The sequence below is a fragment of the Procambarus clarkii genome, chromosome 34 (assembly GCF_040958095.1).
Source record: "Procambarus clarkii isolate CNS0578487 chromosome 34, FALCON_Pclarkii_2.0, whole genome shotgun sequence".
Taxonomy (NCBI): domain Eukaryota; kingdom Metazoa; phylum Arthropoda; class Malacostraca; order Decapoda; family Cambaridae; genus Procambarus; species Procambarus clarkii.
This window is the reverse complement of record NC_091183.1, coordinates 31,412,146-31,427,654: the sequence shown is the minus strand read 5'-3', so window position 1 is coordinate 31,427,654 and position 15,509 is coordinate 31,412,146. Positions and strand designations below refer to the sequence as shown.

Sequence of the window (15,509 nt, the reverse complement as noted above, 5' to 3'; positions counted from 1 at the left end):
TCCCCTCGTTCTTCTAACCATTACCCCCTTTTCAGTCCCCTCCTTCTCCCCACTCCCCTTTCCTTTATCCTCCCCACCATTCACTATTTCCCCCGTCCCCTTGGCCCCACCATCCCCATTACTCCCGTCCCCTCGTCGTCCCCACCATTACCCCCCCCCCCTGTCCTATAATCCTCACCAATAACCACAACTCCCGTCCCCCTCGTCCTCTTTCCTATTCCCCACTCCCTCGTCCAATGCATTCCTAAATGATCTGATTTTTCCATCAGAAAATTGGGAACATCAAATAATCCGATGTTCCTATCACTGGAAAATAAGAAGAACAGTTAAAAACGAAATGAAAAAAATAAAAAATATATACTATACTCACGTAATGAACCGTATGATAAACAACACAGCTCAATTCCAACGCAATGTCACACTAAATAATTAAATAAAAATGAAAATAAATCGAAATCTATGAAAATTCAATTTACCAATGCAATCAGAAACATTGAAATGGAATTGTAACATATTGAGTATACCGTGTGTTGCTCTTACTTGCAACAGATGGCAATGTTTAAAAAAAAACATGTTTTTACCTGTCCCAGGTGTGGCATCTATATAGTAGGTATATAAAAACGCGTGCCTATTCGAATGCAACGTTGTCTCAAAATTTTGAAGCAATCGGCAAAGAGGTTACGAAGATTTCCCTTGCATGAAAAACACAGTTTTCCCCCAAAAATAGTTTTTTTTCCCGTCACAGACGTGACATCTATATAATATTTATATAAAAACCCGCTCGGATGCGACAATGTGTGAAAATTTCATTAATTTCATCGGACATTGTGTGAAAATTTCAGAGCAATCGGTGAAGAACTTTCGGAGATTAGCGATTTTGAACAAACGAACATTTCCATTTTTATTTATATAGATTATTTTATCATATTTTTTTAGTTTCCTTTTGTGGGTAATTATATTCATTGTTCTGTTATTTATTGTGCATTTAATATTCTTAATCTGTATCTAATTCACATATTTATCATTAATGTAAGTTATACAAGTTCTCGGTTTTCTCTCCCACATTCCTTGTGTTCTAGTTTTAGTTCATCTTTAAGTTCTTTACTTTTATTCAGCAGGTAAATCTTGGTCTCTCAATTAAAATACTTTAGTTTTATGCATCCAATTTATGCCTAGACGTTTTTCCACTTTAGACTTTAAAATAATTATTAAATGTTTTTTTAAATAATGCGGTCTTGCATACTTTACTCTCATCCAATGATTCAATAGTTATATGAATTACATCCCCTGTTCCTGTTCTTGGTTGTTACCAGGCATTAAAGTGGAGCCGGTCAGCTGAGCGGACAGCACGCTGGGCTTGTGATCCTGTGGTCCCGGGTTCGATCCCGGGCGCCGGCGAGAAACAATGGGCAGAGTTTCTTTCACTCTATGCCCCTGTTACCTGGCAGTAAATAGGTACCTGGAAGTAAGTCAGCTGTCACGGGCTGCTTCCTGGGGGTGGAGGCCTGGTCGAGGACCGTGCCGCGGGGACACTAAAGCCCCGAAATCATCTCAAGATAACCTCAGGAGGCACACCAAATAGGTCGGTATTCGGCAAATCATATTGAACATTCTGGTCGTATTTATTGCTCGCACTATATGCCAGCAATGAACGTTTGAAGTAAACAGGAAAATAAAATCCCCAGAAAATTTAAAAATGTGTTATAGGAAATGTTTATTATATTAGATAGGAAGTTTGCCATAAACAATAAATTATGTTTATACATTAAATTATGTATAATTACGTTTTCATATTAATTAAAAGTGAAACAAATAAACTCAGTAACTTAATGAGTCCAAGACTAGATTTCTAATGTCAACTGATTTTTTTGTTCTCCTTTGTTTCTCATCTGATTTTGTTGTGGTTTGTATATCATAGAGAATGCATACCGTCAATAAGTATGTAAAGTTGGAACGAAATTGATGAATATTTAATTCAGCCACAGGAGGCAGAACTTGTGACACCCCCCCCCCCCCCCCCAGTGTGTGGGAAACAAATTATCTGGATTTATTTTCTTAAGTGTCAAAAACCCTTCTCTGAGTATGGGTATGTAAAAAAAAATCAAAATTGTACTTACTTTGGCTGCTATGGGGTCCGTAAATTGGCGCGTGACGTCATCTTTCTCCGTTCGCCTGTGACGTACGCTCCCGGAGCCAGTAGTGCGCCCGGGGCGGGGCGTGCAAGTTGCCGCGAATATATTTTTGTTCATTTCTTGCGCACAGTTCCAAATACATTTTATTTGTTTTTACGTGCTAATCCTATGTATAATGAACACGTACACTATATTATGGCAGTAAAACATCCGTACTGTCCGTAGACACTGTGTTACGTGCATGACACTTGTGTACACATATGTTGCACATATTTACCATGTATCATAATAATTTTTGTATGTATACAATCTATTTACACACTTTACACTGTCACGCAGTATATACATTCTCCATCAACACACACAGAACTCCTCGAGTGTGAACAGCCACACCCAGCCAGCCAGTCCTCCAACATAGTACTCGCCATCACCCCTCCTCCCACCATACTGTTATTCACACCAATGTTTCAGGTTCTTTTATGTATATTTACAACACATTTACATACACTACACTGTCACACACCATAAACACACTCAGAACTCTGCGAGTGTGAGCTGCCACACCCAGCCAGCCAGTCCTCCCTCTCTCCTCCAACACTGTACTCGCCATCACCCCTTCTCCCACCATACACTTACTGTTTTTATTACACTATTTACATATGTTATGTATACCTATCTACATGATTTATTCACCAGAACTATGCTAGTTAGCCGGTATTGTGTCCAAACAGTACAGTTGCTACCATACACTGCATGAGAAATCACACAAAAGACAGCAGACGACGCTACGATTACGACGTCACCTCTCTCACCAAAATAGCTCCTCCCAACATACTTCTGTTACTGTTATTACACTACATACACACACACTGTATATACCCATGTACATATGTGTTCCCCATAGTGAACCACTAAGCTAGCATGGTGAGCAAAACAAGAGTGGTTGCCACACGCACACAGTGAGGCTACCTCAATTCTCTCCCTACCTCCCTCCCTCACCAAAATGCCTCCTTAAATAATACTACGCACAGTGCTAATTATAACCACAATCCTGGTCACTAATTCCTGTAAATGAATAATTGACCACACGTTTATTTTGAAAAGGAACCTAAGAAGTCATTTGAAGTTTCCTAGACGGACGAAATAATGCTGTGGTGTTGTGGCTAGCGTTGTGAACATCGTGAACAGCATTGAATCACTGATATTTGAACATTGTTCCCAGTCATTATCACACTCAGGCTCTTCTATAATACTATCATGGCTAAATAATACAGATTATGTATATATATTTTGACATTATTAGGCGATGCTGTAGTCACACGCTGAACAGCAGTGCTGTGTGCTCATACTGCGAGCGCCGGCCTTGGTTGCTCATTCACCACTGAGGCTCCCACACCCGGGAATGTGGACCACGATTTTTTTTTAAAGATGGCGTCTGTTTACAACAGCCCTGAAGAAGCTAATGTAAACCTCATGTAGCCGCAGGAGTTTTGAATGGAACGTGAAAAATAAAAATACCTGGAGGCGCGTTGCACAAACCAGACATTGACCTGCAGGTGCGTTACGCAGTTTAAGGGTTAAATGCCATTCTAAGCCGATAATGAATCAAATAAAAATTGGTGAAATTTTAAATTAGTTTAGTTAATTTGAAATTGTCAACTTTTTCTAATATTTTATTTTTAATTTGTTTTCCTGTTCTTGTTATATTATTGATCCATTAGGGAAAGTTCGAACATTTACCATGTAGATTATGCACCACAAAATTGAGAGTGTTTGAGGAGGGTTGATAAATTGTACACCCAGCCCCTTCAATTATGTTTTAGACGTTTTTTGAGATATTGTAAAAACGACCATAAAACGTGATCCCCTAACGTTTATATAAGACAGGAGTTCACAACATTTATATGAAACATTTTTGTAATTTTATGATATAATATTTTAGAGCATAGGTTTTAAAACGTTAATGTTAATAATTAATTATTGGAATTATTAGGTTTAATTACCTCTATTGCATTTAGAAAGAGAGAGACAGGGAAAGACAAGAAGTAAGAGAGAGTGAAAACCGAGACAGAAAGAGAAAGAGAGAGAGACACACACACACAGAGGCAAGCAGAGTGAGAAGGGGGAGAGATGCCAAGAGAGACAAACAGTAAGAAAGAAAAGGAGAGAAACAAAGAGAGACATAGAGATAAGAGAGAAACAAATAAAGAGATAGGAGACAGAAGGAGGGAGGCAAGGAGAGAAGGAGATGGACCGGGACAGACAGAGAGAAGAAAGAGATAAAGGGAGAGAGGAGAGAAACAAAGGGCGAGAGACATTTAGTGCGAGGCAGATTGAGGAGAAAAACAGAGAAAAAAAAAGAAAGAAAGAAAGAAAGAAAGAAAGAAAGAAAGAAAGAAAGAAAGAAAGAAAGAAAGAAAGAAAGTGAGAGAGAGAGAGAGAGAAGAGAAGAGAAGAGAAGAGAAGAAAAGAGAAGATAAAAGAAAAGAAAAGAAAAGAAAAGAAAAGAAAAGAAAAGAAAAGAAAAGAAAAGAGAAGGGAAGAGAAGAAAGAAAGCATTTTCTTGCAATTTTACCACGCTCCTTATATGATGGTTCCCCATGTAATAGTTTCAAAGTACATTCTCATGAAAGAAATGGGTTTCTAGGAGCAACCTTTAGATGAGTTCAGGTAGGATAACAGCTCTTCCTGGCAAACACAAAATGTTGTGGAAACCTCCAATAACGTTGCAACAGGGTTGTGGGAAAGACAAGTTGCATGTGTGGTTCAACAGGCGCATGAGCAACCTTTAACCCAAGAATGTTAAAAGTATTTTTTTATGTAATAAGGCAAATGCTGCCTTATCTAACACTAGTTTCACCTTAATATATATATTATAAATAAATTTTTTTAATGTTCAAATATTAAATTTAAGTTTATTTCACATATAAATTGTGAATGCTGTGTCTTAGTTGCATAATAGGTGTGCGAGACATTTACTTTTTAATATGACTTTTCTAAAAAAAAAAGATTTATAACCCTATTTGCTCAATGATATATTTAATAATACTGTTTTTATGCTTAAATTTATATATATGTACGTTATGTATAATACATTAACACAAATGGAAAATGTTGTTGCATAGGTTTATGAATGACACACACAACATTTAATCTACCATTTTTATTCATATAAAAACAATGGAGTGCATCAAGGAACCTCTTTATCACATACATCTGTAACATAGTTTAATGATATTTTTAATTAAATATCATTGAAGTACAAATGGATGAGTAGAACTAGATAAGTACAACTACATGAGTGCAACTAGGAGAGTGCATGTAGTTAGGTGAGTACAACTTGGTGAGCACTTCTAGGTGAATACTGTAGTGATCTGGGCACAGACCATATCTTCTCCCCTTCCCATTCTCCTTCCCCTCATTTGCCGTCCCCTTCCTTGGTCATTCTCCCCCTCCCCTTATTGCCTCATCCCTCCTTTCCCCTCCCCTTCTGTCAAGCTGGCCTCACCAGTCATAAAACTCAAGTCAAGTGTCCGCAGGCAAGGCACACTTCCCTTCCGTCGCCGTTCAATCCTATTCCCTAATCCTCCTTCCCCAATCTTCCTTTCAATCCTCCTACTCAATCGTTTTCTCTCTCTCTCTCTCTCTCTCTCTCTCTCTCTCTCTCTCTCTCTCTCTCTCTCTCTCTCTCTCTCTCTCTCTCTCTCTCTCTCTCTCTCTCTCTCTCTCTCTCTGTCCGTCTAAATCCATTGACATATTGGATGCCAATAAACTCAGCTGGCCATATACCTCTTGTTCCGGGTTCCTGGGTGGAGCATTTGAACGAATCAGAATTCAGTGGGAGCTAAACATAACTTTCAGGGCAGGCCTAGCCCTCCTGTCAGGCAGGGCCTAGCCAGGAGTCTTGATTGGTGGAAGCCAGGAAGGCCTAGGTGGGGGGGGGGGGTGGAGCTGGTCAGGGCACTGGTTGGCTGGACCAAGGCCTAGAGTTAGACTTTTGAATTCATTAGCTCTACACTAAGAGAGGCGAGGTTTCATAGGCCTAAGGAAATAGTGTGGGTGGAGCTTTCGTCGACTGGTAAGCTTGTAAAGGAAATTTTAGTTTGTGTGTCCTGGGAGTATTTTGGAGACAGGTCCAAGGACCTGAGGCCAGTAATTCAACAGCTATGGCAGGTTATTACATGAACAAGGTAATGTGTGTCTGAGTTTTGGTACATCAACGTAATTGCACTCTGGTTATTGAGTCTTAGGAATGTTTTTGGAGTAGGATATATTTTAATTTGTTATAAATAAACGTTTCTTGTTAAATAGAGTGAATATTGAATTAGTGGTATTTAGTTAACCCCCTTTTATTGTTGCTGAGTCATTTGTATATGTGGTATATATGTGCGGTATTTGGAAGTCTTTGTCTCATCCAAAGGTAAAGTAAAGATTTCTATAAATAATTCCCAAGCATTATCGTCAAGATTCCTACGCCTTTCGATTTCATGATTATTGATTTCTGTCCTTCCTGGGAGATCAGTGATACAGGCACTATCAGCTTCAGGAAGGTGGTGGCAGTGTAAGTTTAAGTATTAATCATTATTTAAAATTCATAACAATTCATTTGTAGCTTCCCCCTCATTTAATATTTCAGTTTAACAGTTAGCTGGGAGTTCAATGAGGATCAGTGAAATTGCAAGCAGTGTTCAGCTAGGCTTTTAAGTGAGAAGGTGGAGTAGCATGGGGAGGCATTACAATACAAGTAGGTGACAACAACTACATGAGTACAATTATGGGAGTAAAATTAAGTGGACACAATTAGATGAGTAAAGCAAGGTGAGTACAGCCAGGGGTAATAGAGCTAGGTTTGTACAGTGTTGATGATGTTAGTTGCTGTTTATAGTAGAAGAATGGGTGGTTTAGTTAACGAGGAGGAAGAGAAAAGTATTGTTGTGAAGAAGGAAGAGTGTAGTGTTGTGAAGGAGGAAGAGGAGGATGGTATTGTGGAGGAAAAGGAAGAGGAGGGAAGTTTTGTGGAAGAGGAGGAGAGTAGTGTTGCGGAAAAAGAGGAGGAGGGTAGTGTGGTGGAGAAGGAGGAGGAGGAGTGTAGTGTTTTGGAGGAGGAAGAGGAAGGAAGGGTTGTGGAGAAGGAGGAGGATAGTGTTGAGGAGGAGAAGTGTATTGTTGATGATTAGAAAGAGGAAGGGTAGAGTTGTGGAGGAGGAAGAGCAGGGTAGTATTGTGGAGAAGAAAAAGGCAGTTAGTGTTGTTGAAAAGGAAGAAGAGGGTAGTGTTATGGAGGAGGAGAAGAAGGGTAGTGTTGTGGAGAAGGAGGAAGAAGGTAGTGTTGTGGAGGATGAGGAGGAGGAAGAGGAGGGGTAGTGTTAGGGAGAAGGAAGACGAGTGTAGTGTTGTGGAGAAGGAGGAGGACGGTAGTGTTGTGACAAATGAAGAGGAGGGTAGCGTTGTGGTTGAGGAAGAGGAGGCTACTGCTGTGGATGAGAATGAGGAGGCTAATGTTATGGAGGAGGAGGGGAGGGTTGTGTTGTGGAGGAGGAAAGGGAGAGTGTTGTAAAGGAGGAAGAGGAGGGGGAGTGTTTTGGAGGAGGAAGAGGTGGGGTCGTGTTTTGGAGGAGGAGGAGGAGGAGGGTTGTGTTGTGGAGGAGGAGGAGGAGGAGGGTAGTGTTGTAGAGAAGGAGGAGGAGGGTAGTGTTGTGAAGAAGGAGGACGAGGGTAGTGTTGTGGAGGAGGAGGAGGTTAGTTTTGTGAAGGAGGAGGAGGAGGGTAGTGTTGTGGAGGAGGAGGAGGTTAGTGTTGTGGAGAAGGAAGAAGAGGGTAGTGTTGTGGAGGAGGAGGAGGTTAGTTTTGTGAATGAGGAGGAGGAGGGTAATGTTGTGGAGGAGGAGGAGGTTAGTTTTGTGGAGGAGGAGGAGGAGGGTAGTGTTGTGGAGGAAAAGGAAGAGGAGGGAAGTTTTGTGGAAGAGGAGGAGAGTAGTGTTGCGGAAAAAGAGGAGGAGGGTAGTGTGGTGGAGAAGGAGGAGGAGAAGTGTAGTGTTGTGGAGGAGGAAGAGGAAGGAAGTGTTGTGGAGACGGAGGAGGAGGAGGAGGAGGAGGAGGATAGTGTTGAGGAGGAGAAGTGTAGTGTTGATGATTGGAAAGAGGAAGGGTAGAGTTGTGGAGGAGGAAGAGGAGGGTAGTGTAGGGGAGAAGGAGGAAGAGGGTAGTGTTGTGGGGAAAGAGGAGGAGGTTAATGATGTGGAGGAGGAAGAGGAGAGTAGTGTCGTGGAGGAAGAAGAGTAGAGTCTTCATGCAGAGAAGTGAGAAAGGGTAGTGTTATGGAGAAGGAAGTGGTGGATAGGTATGTGGAGGAGAAGAAGGAGGAAGGAAGCGTTGGGGAGAAGGAGACGGAGGAGGGTAGCGTTATGGAGAAGGAAAAGGAGGGTAGTGTTGAGGAGAAGGAAGAGGAAGGTAGTGTTATTGAGAAGGAAGGGGAAAGTAGTGTTGTGGACGAGGAAGAGGAGGTTAGTGTTGTAGAAGAGGAGGAAGAGGGTAGTGTTATGGAGAAGGAAGAGTAGGGTAGTGATATGGAGAAGGAAGAGGAGGGTAGTATTGTGGAGAAGGAGAAGGGTAGGGTTGTGGAGGAAGAAGAGGTGGGTCTTCGTGCAGAGAAGGAAGAAAGGGTAGTGTTATGGAGAAGGAAGAGGTGGATAGGTATATGGAAGAGAAGGAGGAGGACTGTAGTGTTGTGGTAGTGGAGGAGGAGGGTAGTTTGTTTGGGAGAAGGAGGAGGAGGGAAGTGTTGCGGATGAAGAGGAGGAGAGTAGTATTGCGGACGAAGAGGAGGAGGAGGGTAGTGTTGCGGACGAAGAGGAGGAGGAGGGTAGTGTTGTGGAAGAGGAAGAGGAGGGCTGTGTTTTGTGGGAGTAGGAGTGTAGTGTTGTGGAGAAGAAAGACGAGGGTAGTGTTTTGGAGGAGGAGAAGGAGGGAAGTGTTTCGGAAAAGAAGGAGTGGTAATGTTGTGGAGGAGGAGGAGGGTAGTGTTGGCGAGGAGGAGTAGGAGTGTAGCGTTGTGGTTCAGGAAGAGGAGGCTACTGCTGTGGAGGAGATGGAGGAGGCTAATGTTTTGGTGAAGGAGGGGAGGGTAGTGTTGTTTAGGAGGAAACGGAGGGGTAGTGTTTTGGAGGAGGAAGAGGTGGGGTGGTGTTTTGGAGGAGGAGGAGGAGGAGGGGGGAGGAGGAGGAGGGTAGTGTTGTGGTTGAGGAAGAGGAGGCTTCTGCTGTGGAGGAGAAAGAGGAGGCTAGAGTTATGGTGGAGGAAGAGGTGGGTAGTGTTGTTTAGGAGGAAAAGGAGGGTAGAGTTGGGGAAGTGTTTTGCAGGAGGAAGGGGTGGGGTAGTGTTTTGTAGGAGGAGGAGGAGGAGGAGGAGGGTAGTGTTGTGGAGAAGGAGGAGGAGGGTAATGTTGTGGAGAAAGAGGAGGAGGGTAGTGTTGTGGAGAAGGAGGAGGAGCGCAGGGCTGTGGGGAAGGATGAGGAAGGTAGTGTTGTGGGGAAGGAGAAGGAGGGTAGTGTTGTGGGGAAGGAGAAGGAGGGTAGTGTTGTGGGGAAGGAGAAGGAGGGTAGTGTTGTGGGGAAGGAGAAGGAGGGTAGTGTTGTGGGGAAGGAGAAGGAGGGTAGTGTTGTGGGGAAGGAGAAGGAGGGTAGTGTTGTGGGGAAGGAGAAGGAGGGTAGTGTTGTGGGGAAGGAGAAGGAGGGTAGTGTTGTGGGGAAGGAGAAGGAGGGTAGTGTTGTGGAAAAAGAGTAGAAGTGTAGTGTTGTGGAGAAGGAAGATAAGGGTAGTGTTGCGGGGAAGCAGGAGGAGGAGAATAGAATTTTGGAGAAGGAGGAGCAGTGGATAAGGAAGAGCATGGTAGTGTTGTGGAGAAGGAAGAGCATGGTAGTGTTGTGGAGAAGGAAGAGGAGGGTAGCGTTGTGATTGAGAAAGAGGAGGCTTCTGCTGTGGAGGAGAAAGAGGAGGCTAGTGGTATGGAGGAGAAGGAGGAGGGTAGTGTTTTTTAGGAGAAAATGAGGGTATTTGTGGAAAAGGAAGAGGAGGGGTAGTTGTTCCTTCAACTGTTCACATTCCACGTGGTTTACATGAAGGGAGCCGACAACGTTGGTGCTGACTGGTTGAGTAGGTCAGAGGTGATTAACGAGACGTCGAAGGAGGGAGACATGAGTGAGGTAATGCAATGCGAATCACTGGACACTAGTTCCCAGTTTGCCTCTGATGTTTCAGGCATGACACAGGTGGAGAGAGGCAGTGGACAGACTTACACCACTCAGGGTTTCGAGACGTTGAACCGACCTACAGCTGGAGCTACGTCCGACCACAGTGCCTGATCAAGACCTGAACAAATAGCCACATGTGACCCGGTGACTGAAGAAATTCCTCACTTAACGGAAGGAAATAGTCTAGATGAGGACTCGCCTCGCCTAGCAGTATAGAAAACGGGGTCCACTCGACCCAGCCGCACCATGTGCACTCAGTACGTGCACGTACAGCAGCGGGGTGAGAGGTGTAGAAGAAGCACCACTCTGTGGAGCTCAGTCTTTTGTTGGGGGGTGATGTGAGAGAATGTCTTTCAAGATTCTCCCACAGCTGACTTGAATGGTTCATTGCAGTGCACAGTGCACCGATTTTCGTGCTCAAGCCCTATCTCTGTTTCCCTGGATAGTAAACTGGCATGATGGGTATCTACAGAATACGCACTTAACCAGGAATACGTTTATAATACGGAGGCCGCCGTATGTCCAGGCAGGAAGTAGATACAGGGAAGTTACTGGCCATAGGGTCAGAGAGTACATTGGCTAGTGAAAGCGTGAGAGATGCCAGCGAGGCGACAGGACAGTCTGACCTCTGGGGTCAGCCTCAACCGGCCTGATGGAGAATAACAACTACGATGTGGTCGCGACGTGTTCATGACGTCACCTCTGCTGCTGATCAGAGAACGATCAATATGATTGGTTCCCACTCTTTTGTTGCAATGTCATTGGTCAAATTGTAACCCCCTTGTGTTGTGTCCCACGAGATGCCCTGCATTCTCTTGCAAAGGCATTCACGTGAGGGAGCCCTTGCATAGAGGACGTGTGCTGTTCTGTCTATTGGCCAATAGACAGAAGAACACCATCTATTCCTCACTGTCACGTTAAACTCCCGATATACAATATATACCAACACTCGCCCGGAATCGTGACTGTGACTATATTGTTCAGAAGTCTAAGTGACAAATCACCAGAGCGAAACAGACTGGTATCAGGTAACTCCTGGTGACAAGTGGAGATCTTCTGTGAGTGACCTAGAGTGACTCACAGAGAGGGTAGTGTTGGGGAGAAGGAGAAGGAGGGAAGGGTTTTGGAGGAGGAGAAGGAGGGTAGTGTTGTGGAGAAAGACCATTCAGGCTTGTTCGTATTTGTGTTCCTCACGTGTGCCCCAAAGAATGAGGTGATTTGATAAAATACTATGCACAAGATTACCATCAGAGCACCGGAGGGATGATGGGGGAAATAGCCTCGGCCATAATCATCTTTTGTCTGGTTGTGATGGTTCAGTGGTTAAGGTGTCTTGTACACACCCAGTTGCGTTGCTCCTGGCAGAATGGGTTCGAGTCATTAATGGGGTGTGAGTTTTCGGTTGCATATATGCCTGGGGACCATTCAGGCTTGTTCGCATTTGTGTTCTGCACTTGTGCCCCAAAGAATGAGGTGACATGATGCAGTGAGCATTTCTTCTCTGGATTGCCACACTAAGGCGCGTAAAGAGAAAACTGGCAGTTCTAGGGTCTCTAGTTGTTTCAATTAGCTTGGACCCCAACGCCATAAAAAAACTAGCAACACTTTTACCCCAGGAAACAAGTGTCTCTGAGGCAATGGGGACAAAACTGTAGTGGTGATTAAGGTCTTTGTATTTACGTGACTTGGCTGCTTTCCGGTGATTGCCTGCACCTCTTCTCCTGTGCAGCACAAAAGTCAACATAAGTGTTGGCTAAAGTTGAAACGCAAGTGTAGTCCCACACCAACTGTCAACTATTCCTCCAGGCGTTCACTTTGATCAAGTCTGGACGACCTACAGGCTCATCAGAGTTGCTGGGCATTAGGTAACGGGGCTTTCTCTCTGCTTTACAACCTGCTGAGGTAAGGCTTCTCTTAATAATGTCGTTAACCTCGCCGTGTCTTGCATGCCATCATCCTGTCCTTTGGCAGAGAAAGCCATGCCGTCCGTACTTGTCGGCCACTCCCTCGCTGCAAATACATCTATATTTGGTGTGGATTGGGGCAGCGAGGTGGAGAGCCTCAGTAATTCGGAGGGCCTGCGGTGTGAGACGGGTGCCGGTTGCTGACATTGGAGTTGCTAATAGGAAGTCACCTGCATGGGGAGCTGCTACAGCTCTAAGTCGGGCAGTGTCATGTGGTGTTGTCCCAGCTTTTAGTAATGTCGCAGCTTCTTGGTAGGCAATATGGCGATCACAGCTAGACTGCCTATGGGATTCGGAAAGCGGTGGTTGGGGTGCTGGTCCTGCGAGAGTTACCCATTTGGTTGTGCAGTCTGTGAAAATGGGATTATGTACCCCTGTCTGTTGAACTAGGTGCTCAGGTAGGATTTCCTTCACCAAGTTGTCAGACATCACTGAATATGACAGGAATGCTGGTACAGCAATTTGTGTTGCTGTGCGCACGCCATGTCCCCTGAGTCTGACATGAAGGGAAGCCTGTTTCCACTGTGAGTCGCTGAGAGAAAGGTTGAGAGATTTTTTTTCTAGCTTTGATTTCAGCGAGCTGTCGTACTCTTCTAATTTAATATTATTGAAAGATGGCGAACATCTAAGCAAATAAGTCAGCCTGGGGAGAGACAAGCATCTGGTGATGAGATAATGTGTATCATGAGCATTGATATCTTCAAGCCTCTCGTTTATCCTCTTCAGGTCAGTGATCTTCTTACCAAGGACTTCGTTGATGGCATTCCCTCCTAGAGGAGCACCTAAGAGTGTGCTGTCCTCAGGGTTGGTTGTATGAATGTCAGGCAAAACAACCTTTATTCGCTCTATTATGTGCTAATTGGTAGAGGTTATTTCGCACTTGGAAGAGTTCAGGGTGAGGCCTATACTTGCTCCTTGCTCCTGAATTATTCTTATGTCATCCAGGAGGGAGTCTAGGGAGCCAGCTATAGTACCATCGTCCAAAAACCTAATGTTGAGTTCACTGGACAGGTTATCGGTGACTTCGTTGATGACTGGGCAGAAAAGAAAAGGAGCAAGGGGGTCATCCTGTTGGACACCTTCTAGTGATTCAATTTCATTTTCCGCGAATAGCAGAGTTAGATTCTTGCTGTAACATGAGTTTACAAACAGGTAGAGGGAAGGAAAAAGGCAATGAACCGCAGTGAGTACTGGAACTCTTCTAACCAGATTGAAAGCAATTTTGAAGTCCAGTTTTATCAGGGTTTTTTCATCCGTAATGTTGGCAATGTAGGCTCTAGCTGCATGAGCCGCTGCCTCACACCCTTGGGGAATGCCAAAGTCAAGCTGTTTTGGCTTCAGCATGCCGGCTGCTGCCTGACTAACTGTTCTGGCAGCAGCATTACCGACGAGCCGCCGAAGTGAATTGCCCACAGCAATCGCTCTGATTCCTCCATATATATGATCTGATATATATATATATATATATATATATATATATATATATATATATATATATATATATATATATATATATACCCGGCCACGTGTTGCTGTGGCTCAGCCACCTTCCCTGTCCCCCAGTCGTCCCAACCATTCCCCACTTCACCGCTCCTCGTCCATCCCACCATTCCCCACTCCCCTATCCCTTTGTCCTCCCCACCATTCTCCATTCCCCCATCCCCTCGTCCCCAACATTCCTAACTCCCCCTATCCCCTCGTTCTTCAACTCCATTACCCCCTCCCTTGTCCCCTCGTCCTCCACACCATCTCTCACTTCCGTCCCCTCGTCATCCCCACCATTCCCCACTCCCTCATTTGATGCCTTCCCAAATGACCTGGTGTTTCCATCAGAAAATTGGGAACATCAAGTGATCTGATGTTCCCATCACTGAAATATAAGAAAAACAGTTAGAAAATTAAAGGAAAATATGAAAAAATTATAAATAAATTATACTCACGAAATGAACAGTCAGGTAAACAACACAGCTCAATTCCAATGCAATTCACACAAAATAATTAAATCAAAACAAAAATTAATCAAAATCTATGAAAATTCAATTTATCAATGCAATCAGAAACATTGATATGTAATTGTAACATATCTAGTATAACATGTGTGTTGCTCTTACATGCAAAAGATGGCGCTGTTATTAAAGAAAAGCATAGTTTTACCTGTCACAGGTAAGACATCTATACTTATACTTATGAAATGAACGGCATGGTAAACAACACAGCTCAAGTCCAACACAATGTCACACAAAATAATTCACAAAAAATCAAATAAAGCGAAATCTATGAAATAAAATTTATCAATGCAATCGGAAACATTGAAATGGAATTTGTGACATATTTAGTATAGCGTGAATATTGCTATTATGTGCAACAGATGGCGCTGTTTTTCAAAAACGCATGTTTTTACCTGTCACAGGGATGGCATCTAATTAAAAAATTCTGTTGGATAACTAACCGCTTCATCTGCTTTCTCAACAGTGTCGACGGACTTGTATCAAGGAATTACAGGTAATGTTTTCCTGAAATCTCCTGCAAGCATTATTAATGCGTTCCCAAATGGTCTAATGTTTCCACGCAAATCTTGCAACGGTCGATCAAGAACCTTGAGCACTTTTTTGTGGGCCATTGTGCATTCATCTCAAATGATAAGTTTATATTTCTGCAAAACTTTTCCCATGCCGGATGCTTTGAAAATGTTGCACATGGGAGTTTCAATGAATTGCATGTTCAATGGGAATTTCAAAACCAAAGTAGCAGTTCTTCGACCTAGTAACATTGGAATTGAGCTGTGTTGTTTACCATACCGTTCATTTCGTGGGTATAGCTTATTTGTTTCTTTTTTTCATTGTTTTTCATTTCGTTTTTTTAACTGTTCTTCTTATTTTTCAGTGCAATTGGTGGTATAATTGAGCTGTGTCGATTGATCTGCGTTTGAATTGAAATATTTCGTTAGTATTTTTTGTTTTTGTTTTGAAAACAAGAAAATGGACAACAAGTTTATTTCACAGCTGTAAATGTACAACAAACAGCTATGAATCCACCGGCTACAACGTTAACTGCTTTCTTTACGTTATATCAAAATGACGCGTTTGCGAAACGTGTTACACATGGAATGCCAGTAAAAAATCATTTGAACGATGCAAACGTGGAGACCGAGTCGACGGACAACC

At 43.3% G+C, this 15,509-nt stretch overlaps 1 protein-coding gene across 1 annotated transcript in view; it reads right to left on the bottom strand.

Annotated features, from left to right (window-relative positions):
* Positions 1-15,509, bottom strand: part of LOC123762003 (uncharacterized) — a 276,247-nt gene that overhangs the window by 217,373 nt on the left and 43,365 nt on the right.